Source organism: Cololabis saira, unplaced genomic scaffold, assembly GCF_033807715.1.
Source record: "Cololabis saira isolate AMF1-May2022 unplaced genomic scaffold, fColSai1.1 scf318, whole genome shotgun sequence".
NCBI lineage: Eukaryota > Metazoa > Chordata > Actinopteri > Beloniformes > Belonidae > Cololabis > Cololabis saira.
In genome coordinates, this window is record NW_026906482.1 from 1 (window position 1) to 17,000 (window position 17,000).

Consider the following 17,000-nt stretch of genomic DNA (forward strand, 5'->3'; position numbering starts at 1 on the left):
TGTCGTGCCAAAAAGTGATTGAAGGCCAAATACAGTTAATGAAAAGTTGTTTCTGCCTAAATATGACTTGATCTCATTCTTGAGCTTCATAATCTGAAATCTGACGGTTTAGCGCTCTCGCTCAACAGGCTGCTGTGCGCGCTCCCGCGGCCAGAAATCAGAAGAAATCAAATTCTGGCAGGCAATCACTTTTTGGCACAACACCGGTTTTTGCTTCAAAATTAATTTTAATGTATTTCTGTCCAGACACAGTTATGGGATGTTTAGGGTCTGGCTTTTATCTCCAGCAGTCCTCCCATACGGTCGTCATGGTGACAGAGATGTCCGACCTGCAGCAGCTCCAGCTGAAGCATCATGTTGGTCTGAACCGGAGCAGCTGGTCCAGTTCAGGGCAGAGATCCAGGAGGATCCTCTTAGTACCTGAACCAGCTGATGGTTCAGTCTTTCTCCTGGACCAGCAGATCGGTGTGGTGCCTGAAGACTCGCTCCTGGGGCCTGTACTACGAAGCGGGATTTGGGGTTAGCGAGGTAACTTCAGGTTTAACCCTGGGTTTTCAGGACTACGACGGTGGTTCACTTCTTAGCGGGGCACATCGCCATGGTAACTTATGCTGAACAGCTAACCTGCTCCGGAGCAGGTTATGTTCGAGATACAGATCGCCGGGTGTAAAAGCACCGCCCACTGACCAATCAGCTCTCTTGGAAAATGACATGCCCTTTCGAAGAGAATCCAAGTGGAGCTTGGTGCGCGGATCGTGAGAGGATCCCTCCGAAGAGAACGCGTATTCAGGGACCACCAAAACCCCTTTGCTTTCCCTGATGAGTAGCCTACCTGTATGAACGATCCAAAAAAAAAGGAAAAAAAGAAAAAAGAGGTGGAGGAGAAAATAAAAAATAAATCAATCAATGAATAAATAAAACAAATCATCACCCAAAATCCGATGTACAGTCAATCCAAAACTAATACCAATTAAATAAATAAATCAAGAAGAAATGAAAAAGAAGATGCATTTGTAAGGGGATAGCAAAAAATGGATTTTCAATTTCGTCCCTCGAACATTCTGAGAAGTCACTTTAAAATACTAAATACCCCCCTCCTGAAAAAATAAAAAATTAAATAAAATAAATAAAAAAAACCCAATTCTTTGGTACAGCATCAGCACAAGTTATCGGTCAACAACAATAGTTATAGAACCAATATATACAGACTGTCTCAGAAAATTAGAATATTGTGATTTTCTGTAATGCAAACACAAAAACAAAAAAAATGTCATACATTCTGGATTCATTACAAATCAACTGAAATATTGCAAGCCTTTTATTATTTTAATATTGCTGATCATGGTTTACAGTTTAAGATTAAGATTCCCAGAATATTCAAATATATGTTTATATCCCTATGAATTTACGCATTTATACAGTCAGCGATCTTTTGCCAGCTGTCTTTCCTGCATTTTGCAGCTGCAACTGTGTTGCTTTTTGCCTGTATTATATGCCTATACTCATCATATTTCCGTAAAATTATTGTTTGCTCTTCGCTACTGAAATAAGCGGTCTGACAGCGGACTTCTCCATGCTTGCGATTGGTCATGCGCTGAAAACACTGCCCCTTTTATGTGCACGCGCTCATATCCAGATTGGAGAAACCTGGGTTGATATACCGAGTTGATAACCACCGTCGTGTGACCGCTTAGCGTGATTGCAATTGTCCCGCTTAGTGAATCTGGATAAGGAAAAGATATCCTGGATATGTTGAACTTGCTTCGTAGTACAGGCCCCTGATCCTGCCATCAGCAGGTTCCTCTAACGGAGCCAAAGCTCCATCAGGATTTGCAGGTTCCATCGTTGAGCTCCTGCCTTTAGTTGTTTGTTCAGATCATGTGGTTGATTGTGAGATTGTTGCAGCTCCACTCTTGTGTAATTTATCTGGTGATGTCGGGACTGTCATGTCCTTCACGTGGTCGTGAATTTATTGTTGACGTTATGTTCCTCATATTCTGCACTTCACTGCATCACCAGTGAGTGTCGCCAACGGACATAACCTCAGAAAAGTGCGTACAAAAGCCTTAATGTGTGAGAGAAGGACCGCAGCTTTCTACGTTCACGTCATTCTTTGTACATCCGACCGTGAGCGTTGAAAGTGGCGTACGCACGTTTTTTGTGCGCCGCACTCTTAGTACATAAGGCCCCTGGGCTTGGGTGGTCCTTACCACACACACCAAACTCACTGACGGTGTCAGGACGCCATCTAAAACCTCTTTTCTTATCATTTTATTCCATGTTATTTGTTATTTAAGCGTACTCTTAAATTAAATATGATTTGTTATTTACTGTTTAATTGTGTCTTTCCACTTTTAATGTTGATGTAAAGCACTTTGAATGACCTTGTGTTGAATTGTGCTATACAAATAAACTTGCCTTGCCTTGCTTTGCCTTGCCTTGCCTTGCCTAAAACAGTGAATGTATAAACTCCGATGTTGGGATCACGATTGCCCCTACCGTGAGGCAGGAGAACTACGTGCCTCACTGTCCGCCTCTCTGCAGCCGCTTTCCGACTCAAGAAACACGTACAGTGGAGAAAAGCTGTATATTAAATAAACTATGTAAATTCAGTTCATACAGCAAAAGTGTTTGAACACTTTAATAGTTACAATACGGTCTCACTGCCAGCACAGTTAGCCGAGTGGTTGCGCAATCCATGGTGAGGCTCATCTGGCTGTAGCCTCTCTTTTCAATATGTGAACAGTAAACGTCGAATTTCAGCCATTTTGAATTTTAAAAAAGACATGTAAAATTGGAGAAGTTAAATGGAAAATAACTTTACAGTCAATTCACTGGATAAATAAAACCTTGAAGACATTTCTTTCATTTTCCATTATTTCTTTGCAGATGACTTTTGAATTGTGGAGTCTCCTAGCTGCCAATTGTCATTGATAACAGACATGATATTTATTGATGAGTTATTTTCTATTCAACATTTGATCAGGGGAGAGCGCGAACGCAGTCCCCCACTACCACAAATTATGCAGTCGAGATTCCCACATTTGGGGAATTCGCAAAGGTCAGCACAGCCGAAGTGCAATGGCTTAGCCTCGCCTTGGGTGAACCACCTTCTTGATCATGGTATCTCCCGTGCCAGGTAAGTATGAGTTGTACACATCTGGGCTTGGGTGGTCCTTACCACACACACCAAACTCACTGACGGTGTCAGGACGCCATCTAAAACCTCTTTTCTTATCATTTTATTCCATTTTATTTGTTATTTAAGCGTACTCTTAAATTAAATATGATTTGTTATTTATTGTTTAATTGTGTCTTTCCACTTTTAATGTTGATGTAAAGCACTTTGAATGACCTTGTGTTGAATTTTGCTATACAAATAAACTTGCCTTGCCTTGCCTTGCCTTGTCTTGTCTTGCCTTGCCTTGCCTTGCCTTGCCTTGCCTTGCCTTGCCTTGCCTTGCCTAAAACAGTGAATGTATAAACTCCGATGTTGGGATCACGATTGCCCCTACCGTGAGGCAGGAGAACTACGTGCCTCACTGTCCGCCTCTCTGCAGCCGCTTTCCGACTCAAGAAACACGTACAGTGGAGAAAAGCTGTATATTAAATAAACTATGTAAATTCAGTTCATACAGCAAAAGTGTTTGAACACTTTAATAGTTACAATACGGTCTCACTGCCAGCACAGTTAGCCGAGTGGCTGCGCAATCCATGGTGAGGCTCATCTGGCTGTAGCCTCTTTTCAATATGTGAACAGTAAACGTCGAATTTCAGCCATTTTTAATATTAAAAAAGACATGTAAAATTGGAGAAGTTAAATGGAAAATAACTTTACAGTCAATTCACTGGATAAACAAAACCTTGAAGACATTTCTTTCATTTTCCATTATTTCTTTGCAGATGACTTTTGAATTGTGGAGTCTCCTAGCTGCCAATTGTCATTGATAACAGACATGATATTTATTGATGAGTTATTTTCTATTCAACATTTGATCAGGGGAGAGCGCGAACGCAGTCCCCCACTACCACAAATTATGCAGTCGAGATTCCCACATTTGGGGAATTCGCAAAGGTCAGCACAGCCGAAGTGCAATGGCTTAGCCTCGCCTTGGGTGAACCACCTTCTTGATCATGGTATCTCCCCTGCCAGGTAAGTATGAGTTGTACACATCTGGGCTTGGGTGGTCCTTACCACACACACCAAACTCACTGACGGTGTCAGGACGCCATCTAAAACCTCTTTTCTTATCGTTTTATTCCATTTTATTTGTTATTTAAGCGTACTCTTAAATTAAATATGATTTGTTATTTACTGTTTAATTGTGTCTTTCCACTTTTAATGTTGATGTAAAGCACTTTGAATGACCCTGTGTTGAATTGTGCTATACAAATAAACTTGCCTTGCCTTGCCTTGCCTTGCCTTGCCTAAAACAGTGAATGTATAAACTCCGATGTTGGGATCACGATTGCCACTACCGTGAGGCAGGAGAACTACGTGCCTCACTGTCCGCCTCTCTGCAGCCGCTTTCCGACTCAAGAAACACGTACAGTGGAGAAAAGCTGTATATTAAATAAACTATGTAAATTCAGTTCATACAGCAAAAGTGTTTGAACACTTTAATAGTTACAATACGGTCTCACTGCCAGCACAGTTAGCCGAGTGGCTGCGCAATCCATGGTGAGGCTCATCTGGCTGTAGCCTCTTTTCAATATGTGAACAGTAAACGTCGAATTTCAGCCATTTTGAATTTTAAAAAAGACATGTAAAATTGGAGAAGTTAAATGGAAAATAACTTTACAGTCAATTCACTGGATAAATAAAACCTTGAAGACATTTCTTTCATTTTCCATTATTTCTTTGCAGATGACTTTTGAATTGTGGAGTCTCCTAGCTGCCAATTGTCATTGATAACAGACATGATATTTATTGATGAGTTATTTTCTATTCAACATTTGATCAGGGGAGAGCGCGAACGCAGTCCCCCACTACCACAAATTATGCAGTCGAGATTCCCACATTTGGGGAATTCGCAAAGGTCAGCACAGCCGAAGTGCAATGGCTTAGCCTCGCCTTGGGTGAACCACCTTCTTGATCATGGTATCTCCCCTGCCAGGTAAGTATGAGTTGTATACATCTGGGCTTGGGTGGTCCTTACCACACACACCAAACTCACTGACGGTGTCAGGACGCCATCTAAAACCTCTTTTCTTATCATTTTATTCCATTTTATTTGTTATTTAAGCGTACTCTTAAATTAAATATGATTTGTTATTTACTGTTTAATTGTGTCTTTCCACTTTTAATGTTGATGTAAAGCACTTTGAATGACCTTGTGTTGAATTGTGCTATACAAATAAACTTGCCTTGCCTTGCCTTGCCTTGCCTTGCCTTGCCTAAAACAGTGAATGTATAAACTCCGATGTTGGGATCACGATTGCCCCTACCGTGAGGCAGGAGAACTACGTGCCTCACTGTCCGCCTCTCTGCAGCCGCTTTCCGACTCAAGAAACACGTACAGTGGAGAAAAGCTGTATATTAAATAAACTATGTAAATTCAGTTCATACAGCAAAAGTGTTTGAACACTTTAATAGTTACAATACGGTCTCACTGCCAGCACAGTTAGCCGAGTGGTTGCGCAATCCATGGTGAGGCTCATCTGGCTGTAGCCTCTCTTTTCAATATGTGAACAGTAAACGTCGAATTTCAGCCATTTTGAATTTTAAAAAAGACATGTAAAATTGGAGAAGTTAAATGGAAAATAACTTTACAGTCAATTCACTGGATAAATAAAACCTTGAAGACATTTCTTTCATTTTCCATTATTTCTTTGCAGATGACTTTTGAATTGTGGAGTCTCCTAGCTGCCAATTGTCATTGATAACAGACATGATATTTATTGATGAGTTATTTTCTATTCAACATTTGATCAGGGGAGAGCACGAACGCAGTCCCCCACTACCACAAATTATGCAGTCGAGATTCCCACATTTGGGGAATTCGCAAAGGACAGCACAGCCGAAGTGCAATGGCTTAGCCTCGCCTTGGGTGAACCACCTTCTTGATCATGGTATCTCCCCTGCCAGGTAAGTATGAGTTGTACACTTCTGGGCTTGGGTGGTCCTTACCACACACACCAAACTCACTGACGGTGTCAGGACGCCATCTAAAACCTCTTTTCTTATCATTTTATTCCATTTTATTTGTTATTTAAGCGTACTCTTAAATTAAATATGATTTGTTATTTACTGTTTAATTGTGTCTTTCCACTTTTAATGTTGATGTAAAGCACTTTGAATGACCTTGTGTTGAATTGTGCTATACAAATAAACTTGCCTTGCCTTGCCTTGCCTTGCCTTGCCTTGCCTTGCCTTGCCTTGCCTTGCATTGCCTAAAACAGTGAATGTATAAACTCCGATGTTGGGATCACGATTGCCCCTACCATGAGTCAGGAGAACTACGTGCCTCACTGTCCGCCTCTCTGCAGCCGCTTTCCGATTCAAGAAACACGTACAGTGGAGAAAAGCTGTATATTAAATAAACTATGTAAATTCAGTTCATACAGCAAAAGTGTTTGAACACTTTAATAGTTACAATACGGTCTCACTGCCAGCAGTTAGCCGAGTAGTTGCGCAATCCATGGTGAGGCTCATCTGGCTGTAGCCTCTCTTTTCAATATGTGAACAGTAAACGTCGAATTTCAGCCATTTTGAATTTTAAAAAAGACATGTAAAATTGGAGAAGTTAAATGGAAAATAACTTTACAGTCAATTCACTGGATAAACAAAACCTTGAAGACATTTCTTTCATTTTCCATTATTTCTTTGCAGATGACTTTTGAATTGTGGAGTCTCCTAGCTGCCAATTGTCATTGATAACAGACATGATATTTATTGATGAGTTATTTTCTATTCAACATTTGATCAGGGGAGAGCGCGAACGCAGTCCCCCACTACCACAAATTATGCAGTCGAGATTCCCACATTTGGGGAATTCGCAAAGGTCAGCACAGCCGAAGTGCAATGGCTTAGCCTCGCCTTGGGTGAACCACCTTCTTGATCATGGTATCTCCCCTGCCAGGTAAGTATGAGTTGTACACATCTGGGGCCTCATGTACTAAGAGTGCGTGGATTTCAACGTGAATCCGTGCGTGGAATTAACAAGACCGCAAAAATTCATATGTACATAGCTGTGCGTACGCCCAAATCCACGCAGGTTTCTCTGTACATCCCAATCAGCGTGGATTTGAGCGCACATGCGGGAGCACAACACTCCGCCTTGTCTCCTCCCTCAAATATATGTTTGAATATGATATGAAGATAATTATCCATTAAAAACCGCTCATCCTAACAAGAAAATGCTCTGAGCTGGAATAAATAATTCATTTTGGTGCATTTCTTCCGATTTCAGCTGGTGTCGGACTCCGGTCCTCGAGGGCCGGTGTCCCTGCACGTTTTAGATGTTTCCCTGCTTCATTGCACCATGATACAAGTGACTGTGTCATCAACACAACTATCCAGACTTTGATGACAAGTTGGTGACGATGATTAATTAGAATCAGGTGTGTTAAAGCAGGGAAACATCTAAAACAGGGGTCTTCAACCCTGGTCCTCGAGGGCCGGTGTCCTGCATGTTTTAGATGTTTCCCTGCTTTAACACACCTGATTCTAATTAATCATCGTCATCAGCTTTTCATCCAGGGCTGCACAGTTCTGTTGATGACACAGTCACTTGTATCACGGTGCAATGAAGCAGGGAAACATCTAAAACCTGCAGGGACACCGGCCCTCGAGGACCAGGGTTGAGGACCCCTGATCTAAAACATGCAGGACACCGGTCCTTCTGGGATTCACTCTGACACATTATGGCAGGGGTCACCAACCCTGGTCCTCGAGGGCCGGTGTCCTGCATGTTTTAGATGTTTCCCTGCTAATTAATCATCGTCACCAGCTTGTCATCAAAGTCTGGATAGTTCTGTTGATGACACAGTCACTTGTATCATGGTGCAATGAAGCAGGGAAACATCTAAAACCTGCAGGGACACCGGCCCTCGAGGAACAGGGTTGGTGACCCCTGCATTATGGTGTTCTTTGCTTTGCGTTGCGTTCCGTGAAGAGTTGTGGTTTTATTATTGTGATCGTACGGGTTTGTGAATGTTTATGGGCAGCGTTAGTGCATCATTACACTCTGCTTTTCTTGTTTGTAATTTAAGAACCGACACCAGAATTTTTGGTGGATGAAAAACGGCTCCTCGTTCTGCTTTATTGTCATGCATATTATATACTAACGGATTAAGACCAATGTACACGTTTATTGAGTCTTACACATTATGGATGTCCGCGATCACCACTCTCATAAGTATAACAATGTGAACAAAATACATTTATATTTAAAACATGAAGCATTACGATCTGATTCCTCTGCTGCAGAAATAAAGACAATTTGTGCCGACGGGATTATCGATGTGCAAACGTGAGAAATAAAGAGCAAAGTTGCTGTAATTCGGAGTGTTTCATCCGCAGGAGGAGAGACAGGTGTCGTGCCAAAAAGTGATTGAAGGCCAAATACAGTTAATGAAAAGTTGTTTCTGCCTAAATATGACTTGATCTCATTCTTGAGCTTCATAATCTGAAATCTGACGGTTTAGCGCTCTCGCTCAACGGGCTGCTGTGCGCGCTCCCGCGGCCAGAAATCAGAAGAAATCAAATTCTGGCAGGCAATCACTTTTTGGCACAACACCGGTTTTTGCTTCAAAATTAATTTTAATGTATTTCTGTCCAGACACAGTTATGGGATGTTTAGGGTCTGGCTTTTATCTCCAGCAGTCCTCCCATACGGTCGTCATGGTGACAGAGATGTCCGACCTGCAGCAGCTCCAGCTGAAGCATCATGTTGGTCTGAACCGGAGCAGCTGGTCCAGTTCAGGGCAGAGATCCAGGAGGATCCTCTTAGTACCTGAACCAGCTGATGGTTCAGTCTTAGTCCTGGACCAGCAGATCGGTGTGGTGCCTGAAGACTCGCTCCTGATCCTGCCATCAGCAGGTTCCTCTAACGGAGCCAAAGCTCCATCAGGATTTGCAGGTTCCATCGTTGAGCTCCTGCCTTTAGTTGTTTGTTCAGATCATGTGGTTGATTGTGAGATTGTTGCAGCTCCACTCTTGTGTAATTTATCTGGTGATGTCGGGACTGTCATGTCCTTCACGTGGTCGTGAATTTATTGTTGACGTTATGTTCCTCATATTCTGCACTTCACTGCATCACCAGTGAGTGTCGCCAACGGACATAACCTCAGAAAAGTGCGTACAAAAGCCTTAATGTGTGAGAGAAGGACCGCAGCTTTCTACGTTCACGTCATTCTTTGTACATCCGACCGTGAGCGTTGAAAGTGGCGTACGCACGTTTTTTGTGCGCCGCACTCTTAGTACATAAGGCCCCTGGGCTTGGGTGGTCCTTACCACACACACCAAACTCACTGACGGTGTCAGGACGCCATCTAAAACCTCTTTTCTTATCATTTTATTCCATGTTATTTGTTATTTAAGCGTACTCTTAAATTAAATATGATTTGTTATTTACTGTTTAATTGTGTCTTTCCACTTTTAATGTTGATGTAAAGCACTTTGAATGACCTTGTGTTGAATTGTGCTATACAAATAAACTTGCCTTGCCTTGCTTTGCCTTGCCTTGCCTTGCCTAAAACAGTGAATGTATAAACTCCGATGTTGGGATCACGATTGCCCCTACCGTGAGGCAGGAGAACTACGTGCCTCACTGTCCGCCTCTCTGCAGCCGCTTTCCGACTCAAGAAACACGTACAGTGGAGAAAAGCTGTATATTAAATAAACTATGTAAATTCAGTTCATACAGCAAAAGTGTTTGAACACTTTAATAGTTACAATACGGTCTCACTGCCAGCACAGTAAGCCGAGTGGTTGCGCAATCCATGGTGAGGCTCATCTGGCTGTAGCCTCTCTTTTCAATATGTGAACAGTAAACGTCGAATTTCAGCCATTTTGAATTTTAAAAAAGACATGTAAAATTGGAGAAGTTAAATGGAAAATAACTTTACAGTCAATTCACTGGATAAATAAAACCTTGAAGACATTTCTTTCATTTTCCATTATTTCTTTGCAGATGACTTTTGAATTGTGGAGTCTCCTAGCTGCCAATTGTCATTGATAACAGACATGATATTTATTGATGAGTTATTTTCTATTCAACATTTGATCAGGGGAGAGCGCGAACGCAGTCCCCCACTACCACAAATTATGCAGTCGAGATTCCCACATTTGGGGAATTCGCAAAGGTCAGCACAGCCGAAGTGCAATGGCTTAGCCTCGCCTTGGGTGAACCACCTTCTTGATCATGGTATCTCCCCTGCCAGGTAAGTATGAGTTGTACACATCTGGGCTTGGGTGGTCCTTACCACACACACCAAACTCACTGACGGTGTCAGGACGCCATCTAAAACCTCTTTTCTTATCATTTTATTCCATTTTATTTGTTATTTAAGCGTACTCTTAAATTAAATATGATTTGTTATTTATTGTTTAATTGTGTCTTTCCACTTTTAATGTTGATGTAAAGCACTTTGAATGACCTTGTGTTGAATTGTGCTATACAAATAAACTTGCCTTGCCTTGTCTTGTCTTGCCTTGCCTTGCCTTGCCTTGCCTTGCCTTGCCTTGCCTTGCCTTGCCTTGCCTAAAACAGTGAATGTATAAACTCCGATGTTGGGATCACGATTGCCCCTACCGTGAGGCAGGAGAACTACGTGCCTCACTGTCCGCCTCTCTGCAGCCGCTTTCCGACTCAAGAAACACGTACAGTGGAGAAAAGCTGTATATTAAATAAACTATGTAAATTCAGTTCATACAGCAAAAGTGTTTGAACACTTTAATAGTTACAATACGGTCTCACTGCCAGCACAGTTAGCCGAGTGGCTGCGCAATCCATGGTGAGGCTCATCTGGCTGTAGCCTCTTTTCAATATGTGAACAGTAAACGTCGAATTTCAGCCATTTTTAATATTAAAAAAGACATGTAAAATTGGAGAAGTTAAATGGAAAATAACTTTACAGTCAATTCACTGGATAAACAAAACCTTGAAGACATTTCTTTCATTTTCCATTATTTCTTTGCAGATGACTTTTGAATTGTGGAGTCTCCTAGCTGCCAATTGTCATTGATAACAGACATGATATTTATTGATGAGTTATTTTCTATTCAACATTTGATGAGGGGAGAGCGCGAACGCAGTCCCCCACTACCACAAATTATGCAGTCGAGATTCCCACATTTGGGGAATTCGCAAAGGTCAGCACAGCCGAAGTGCAATGGCTTAGCCTCGCCTTGGGTGAACCACCTTCTTGATCATGGTATCTCCCCTGCCAGGTAAGTATGAGTTGTACACATCTGGGCTTGGGTGGTCCTTACCACACACACCAAACTCACTGACGGTGTCAGGACGCCATCTAAAACCTCTTTTCTTATCGTTTTATTCCATTTTATTTGTTATTTAAGCGTACTCTTAAATTAAATATGATTTGTTATTTACTGTTTAATTGTGTCTTTCCACTTTTAATGTTGATGTAAAGCACTTTGAATGACCTTGTGTTCAATTGTGCTATACAAATAAACTTGCCTTGCCTTGCCTTGCCTTGCCTTGCCTAAAACAGTGAATGTATAAACTCCGATGTTGGGATCACGATTGCCACTACCGTGAGGCAGGAGAACTACGTGCCTCACTGTCCGCCTCTCTGCAGCCGCTTTCCGACTCAAGAAACACGTACAGTGGAGAAAAGCTGTATATTAAATAAACTATGTAAATTCAGTTCATACAGCAAAAGTGTTTGAACACTTTAATAGTTACAATACGGTCTCACTGCCAGCACAGTTATGTGAACAGTAAACGTCGAATTTCAGCCATTTTGAATTTTAAAAAAGACATGTAAAATTGGAGAAGTTAAATGGAAAATAACTTTACAGTCAATTCACTGGATAAATAAAACCTTGAAGACATTTCTTTCATTTTCCATTATTTCTTTGCAGATGACTTTTGAATTGTGGAGTCTCCTAGCTGCCAATTGTCATTGATAACAGACATGATATTTATTGATGAGTTATTTTCTATTCAACATTTGATCAGGGGAGAGCGCGAACGCAGTCCCCCACTACCACAAATTATGCAGTCGAGATTCCCACATTTGGGGAATTCGCAAAGGTCAGCACAGCCGAAGTGCAATGGCTTAGCCTCGCCTTGGGTGAACCACCTTCTTGATCATGGTATCTCCCCTGCCAGGTAAGTATGAGTTGTATACATCTGGGCTTGGGTGGTCCTTACCACACACACCAAACTCACTGACGGTGTCAGGACGCCATCTAAAACCTCTTTTCTTATCATTTTATTCCATTTTATTTGTTATTTAAGCGTACTCTTAAATTAAATATGATTTGTTATTTACTGTTTAATTGTGTCTTTCCACTTTTAATGTTGATGTAAAGCACTTTGAATGACCTTGTGTTGAATTGTGCTATACAAATAAACTTGCCTTGCCTTGCCTTGCCTTGCCTTGCCTTGCCTTGCCTTGCCTTGCCTTGCCTAAAACAGTGAATGTATAAACTCCGATGTTGGGATCACGATTGCCCCTACCGTGAGGCAGGAGAACTACGTGCCTCACTGTCCGCCTCTCTGCAGCCGCTTTCCGACTCAAGAAACACGTACAGTGGAGAAAAGCTGTATATTAAATAAACTATGTAAATTCAGTTCATACAGCAAAAGTGTTTGAACACTTTAATAGTTACAATACGGTCTCACTGCCAGCACAGTTAGCCGAGTGGCTGCGCAATCCATGGTGAGGCTCATCTGGCTGTAGCCTCTTTTCAATATGTGAACAGTAAACGTCGAATTTCAGCCATTTTTAATATTAAAAAAGACATGTAAAATTGGAGAAGTTAAATGGAAAATAACTTTACAGTCAATTCACTGGATAAACAAAACCTTGAAGACATTTCTTTCATTTTCCATTATTTCTTTGCAGATGACTTTTGAATTGTGGAGTCTCCTAGCTGCCAATTGTCATTGATAACAGACATGATATTTATTGATGAGTTATTTTCTATTCAACATTTGATGAGGGGAGAGCGCGAACGCAGTCCCCCACTACCACAAATTATGCAGTCGAGATTCCCACATTTGGGGAATTCGCAAAGGTCAGCACAGCCGAAGTGCAATGGCTTAGCCTCGCCTTGGGTGAACCACCTTCTTGATCATGGTATCTCCCCTGCCAGGTAAGTATGAGTTGTACACATCTGGGCTTGGGTGGTCCTTACCACACACACCAAACTCACTGACGGTGTCAGGACGCCATCTAAAACCTCTTTTCTTATCGTTTTATTCCATTTTATTTGTTATTTAAGCGTACTCTTAAATTAAATATGATTTGTTATTTACTGTTTAATTGTGTCTTTCCACTTTTAATGTTGATGTAAAGCACTTTGAATGACCTTGTGTTCAATTGTGCTATACAAATAAACTTGCCTTGCCTTGCCTTGCCTTGCCTTGCCTAAAACAGTGAATGTATAAACTCCGATGTTGGGATCACGATTGCCACTACCGTGAGGCAGGAGAACTACGTGCCTCACTGTCCGCCTCTCTGCAGCCGCTTTCCGACTCAAGAAACACGTACAGTGGAGAAAAGCTGTATATTAAATAAACTATGTAAATTCAGTTCATACAGCAAAAGTGTTTGAACACTTTAATAGTTACAATACGGTCTCACTGCCAGCACAGTTATGTGAACAGTAAACGTCGAATTTCAGCCATTTTGAATTTTAAAAAAGACATGTAAAATTGGAGAAGTTAAATGGAAAATAACTTTACAGTCAATTCACTGGATAAATAAAACCTTGAAGACATTTCTTTCATTTTCCATTATTTCTTTGCAGATGACTTTTGAATTGTGGAGTCTCCTAGCTGCCAATTGTCATTGATAACAGACATGATATTTATTGATGAGTTATTTTCTATTCAACATTTGATCAGGGGAGAGCGCGAACGCAGTCCCCCACTACCACAAATTATGCAGTCGAGATTCCCACATTTGGGGAATTCGCAAAGGTCAGCACAGCCGAAGTGCAATGGCTTAGCCTCGCCTTGGGTGAACCACCTTCTTGATCATGGTATCTCCCCTGCCAGGTAAGTATGAGTTGTATACATCTGGGCTTGGGTGGTCCTTACCACACACACCAAACTCACTGACGGTGTCAGGACGCCATCTAAAACCTCTTTTCTTATCATTTTATTCCATTTTATTTGTTATTTAAGCGTACTCTTAAATTAAATATGATTTGTTATTTACTGTTTAATTGTGTCTTTCCACTTTTAATGTTGATGTAAAGCACTTTGAATGACCTTGTGTTGAATTGTGCTATACAAATAAACTTGCCTTGCCTTGCCTTGCCTTGCCTTGCCTTGCCTTGCCTTGCCTTGCCTTGCCTAAAACAGTGAATGTATAAACTCCGATGTTGGGATCACGATTGCCCCTACCGTGAGGCAGGAGAACTACGTGCCTCACTGTCCGCCTCTCTGCAGCCGCTTTCCGACTCAAGAAACACGTACAGTGGAGAAAAGCTGTATATTAAATAAACTATGTAAATTCAGTTCATACAGCAAAAGTGTTTGAACACTTTAATAGTTACAATACGGTCTCACTGCCAGCACAGTTAGCCGAGTGGTTGCGCAATCCATGGTGAGGCTCATCTGGCTGTAGCCTCTCTTTTCAATATGTGAACAGTAAACGTCGAATTTCAGCCATTTTGAATTTTAAAAAAGACATGTAAAATTGGAGAAGTTAAATGGAAAATAACTTTACAGTCAATTCACTGGATAAATAAAACCTTGAAGACATTTCTTTCATTTTCCATTATTTCTTTGCAGATGACTTTTGAATTGTGGAGTCTCCTAGCTGCCAATTGTCATTGATAACAGACATGATATTTATTGATGAGTTATTTTCTATTCAACATTTGATCAGGGGAGAGCGCGAACGCAGTCCCCCACTACCACAAATTATGCAGTCGAGATTCCCACATTTGGGGAATTCGCAAAGGTCAGCACAGCCGAAGTGCAATGGCTTAGCCTCGCCTTGGGTGAACCACCTTCTTGATCATGGTATCTCCCCTGCCAGGTAAGTATGAGTTGTACACATCTGGGCTTGGGTGGTCCTTACCACACACACCAAACTCACTGACGGTGTCAGGACGCCATCTAAAACCTCTTTTCTTATCATTTTATTCCATTTTATTTGTTATTTAAGCGTACTCTTAAATTAAATATGATTTGTTATTTATTGTTTAATTGTGTCTTTCCACTTTTAATGTTGATGTAAAGCACTTTGAATGACCTTGTGTTGAATTGTGCTATACAAATAAACTTGCCTTGCCTTGCCTTGCCTTGCCTTGCCTAAAACAGTGAATGTATAAACCAGGGGTAGGCAATTCCGGTCCTCGAGGGCCGGTGTCCTGCATGTCTTAGATGTTTCTCTGCTTCAGCACACCGTGATAAAAGTACCTGTGTCATTAACAGAATTGTGCAGCCCTGGATGACAAGCTGATGAACATGATTAATTAGAATCAGGTGTGCTAAAGCAGGGAAACATCTAAAACATGCAGGACACCGGCCCTCGAGGACCGGAATTGCCTACCCCTGGTATAAACTCCGATGTTGGGATCACGATTGCCCCTACCGTGAGGCAGGAGAACTACGTGCCTCACTGTCCGCCTCTCTGCAGCCGCTTTCCGACTCAAGAAACACGTACAGTGGAGAAAAGCTGTATATTAAATAAACTATGTAAATTCAGTTCATACAGCAAAAGTGTTTGAACACTTTAATAGTTACAATACGGTCTCACTGCCAGCACAGTTAGCCGAGTGGTTGCGCAATCCATGGTGAGGCTCATCTGGCTGTAGCCTCTCTTTTCAATATGTGAACAGTAAACGTCGAATTTCAGCCATTTTGAATTTTAAAAAAGACATGTAAAATTGGAGAAGTTAAATGGAAAATAACTTTACAGTCAATTCACTGGATAAATAAAACCTTGAAGACATTTCTTTCATTTTCCATTATTTCTTTGCAGATGACTTTTGAATTGTGGAGTCTCCTAGCTGCCAATTGTCATTGATAACAGACATGATATTTATTGATGAGTTATTTTCTATTCAACATTTGATCAGGGGAGAGCGCGAACGCAGTCCCCCACTACCACAAATTATGCAGTCGAGATTCCCACATTTGGGGAATTCGCAAAGGTCAGCACAGCCGAAGTGCAATGGCTTAGCCTCGCCTTGGGTGAACCACCTTCTTGATCATGGTATCTCCCCTGCCAGGTAAGTATGAGTTGTACACATCTGGGCTTGGGTGGTCCTTACCACACACACCAAACTCACTGACGGTGTCAGGACGCCATCTATAACCTCTTTTCTTATCGTTTTATTCCATTTTATTTGTTATTTAAGCGTACTCTTAAATTAAATATGATTTGTTATTTACTGTTTAATTGTGTCTTTCCACTTTTAATGTTGATGTAAAGCACTTTGAATGGCCTTGTGTTGAATTGTGCTATACAAATAATCTTACCTGGCCTGGCCTGGCCTGGCCTTGCCTTGCCTTGCCTTGCCTAAAACAGTGAATGTATAAACTCCGATGTTGGGATCACGATTGCCCCCACCGTGAGGCAGGAGAACTACGTGCCTCACTGTCCGCCTCTCTGCAGCCGTTTTCCGACTCAAGAAACACGTACAGTGGAGAAAAGCTGTATATTAAATAAACTATGTAAATTCAGTTCATACAGCAAAAGTGTTTGAACACTTTAATAGTTACAATACGGTCTCACTGCCAGCAGTTAGCCGAGTGGTTGCGCAATCCATGGTGAAGCTCATCTGGCTGTAGCCTCTCTTTTCAATATGTGAACAGTAAACGTCGAATTTCAGCCATTTTGAA

General features: G+C 41.5%; 12 non-coding genes across 12 annotated transcripts; all 12 read right to left on the bottom strand.

Annotated features, from left to right (window-relative positions):
- Window positions 1-2,983: 2,983 nt before the first annotated feature.
- LOC133440003 (U1 spliceosomal RNA) lies at window positions 2,984-3,147 on the bottom strand. The gene has a single exon (XR_009782259.1). It is a non-coding gene; the product is annotated as a U1 spliceosomal RNA (small nuclear RNA).
- Window positions 3,148-3,997: 850 nt separating this feature from the next.
- On the bottom strand, window positions 3,998-4,161 carry LOC133440005 (U1 spliceosomal RNA). Its single transcript, XR_009782261.1, has one exon. It is a non-coding gene; the product is annotated as a U1 spliceosomal RNA (small nuclear RNA).
- An 800-nt stretch (window positions 4,162-4,961) lies between these two features.
- On the bottom strand, window positions 4,962-5,125 carry LOC133440006 (U1 spliceosomal RNA). The gene has a single exon (XR_009782262.1). It is a non-coding gene; the product is annotated as a U1 spliceosomal RNA (small nuclear RNA).
- An 807-nt stretch (window positions 5,126-5,932) lies between these two features.
- Window positions 5,933-6,096, bottom strand: LOC133440002 (U1 spliceosomal RNA). The gene has a single exon (XR_009782258.1). It is a non-coding gene; the product is annotated as a U1 spliceosomal RNA (small nuclear RNA).
- Window positions 6,097-6,926: 830 nt separating this feature from the next.
- On the bottom strand, window positions 6,927-7,090 carry LOC133440007 (U1 spliceosomal RNA). Its single transcript, XR_009782263.1, has one exon. It is a non-coding gene; the product is annotated as a U1 spliceosomal RNA (small nuclear RNA).
- Window positions 7,091-10,230: 3,140 nt separating this feature from the next.
- On the bottom strand, window positions 10,231-10,394 carry LOC133439997 (U1 spliceosomal RNA). The gene has a single exon (XR_009782253.1). It is a non-coding gene; the product is annotated as a U1 spliceosomal RNA (small nuclear RNA).
- An 845-nt stretch (window positions 10,395-11,239) lies between these two features.
- On the bottom strand, window positions 11,240-11,403 carry LOC133439996 (U1 spliceosomal RNA). Its single transcript, XR_009782252.1, has one exon. It is a non-coding gene; the product is annotated as a U1 spliceosomal RNA (small nuclear RNA).
- Window positions 11,404-12,146: 743 nt separating this feature from the next.
- LOC133439998 (U1 spliceosomal RNA) lies at window positions 12,147-12,310 on the bottom strand. The gene has a single exon (XR_009782254.1). It is a non-coding gene; the product is annotated as a U1 spliceosomal RNA (small nuclear RNA).
- Window positions 12,311-13,135: 825 nt separating this feature from the next.
- Window positions 13,136-13,299, bottom strand: LOC133440004 (U1 spliceosomal RNA). The gene has a single exon (XR_009782260.1). It is a non-coding gene; the product is annotated as a U1 spliceosomal RNA (small nuclear RNA).
- Window positions 13,300-14,042: 743 nt separating this feature from the next.
- Window positions 14,043-14,206, bottom strand: LOC133439999 (U1 spliceosomal RNA). The gene has a single exon (XR_009782255.1). It is a non-coding gene; the product is annotated as a U1 spliceosomal RNA (small nuclear RNA).
- Window positions 14,207-15,033: 827 nt separating this feature from the next.
- LOC133440000 (U1 spliceosomal RNA) lies at window positions 15,034-15,197 on the bottom strand. Its single transcript, XR_009782256.1, has one exon. It is a non-coding gene; the product is annotated as a U1 spliceosomal RNA (small nuclear RNA).
- A 1,034-nt stretch (window positions 15,198-16,231) lies between these two features.
- Window positions 16,232-16,395, bottom strand: LOC133440001 (U1 spliceosomal RNA). The gene has a single exon (XR_009782257.1). It is a non-coding gene; the product is annotated as a U1 spliceosomal RNA (small nuclear RNA).
- Between the last annotated feature and the right edge of the window lie 605 nt (window positions 16,396-17,000).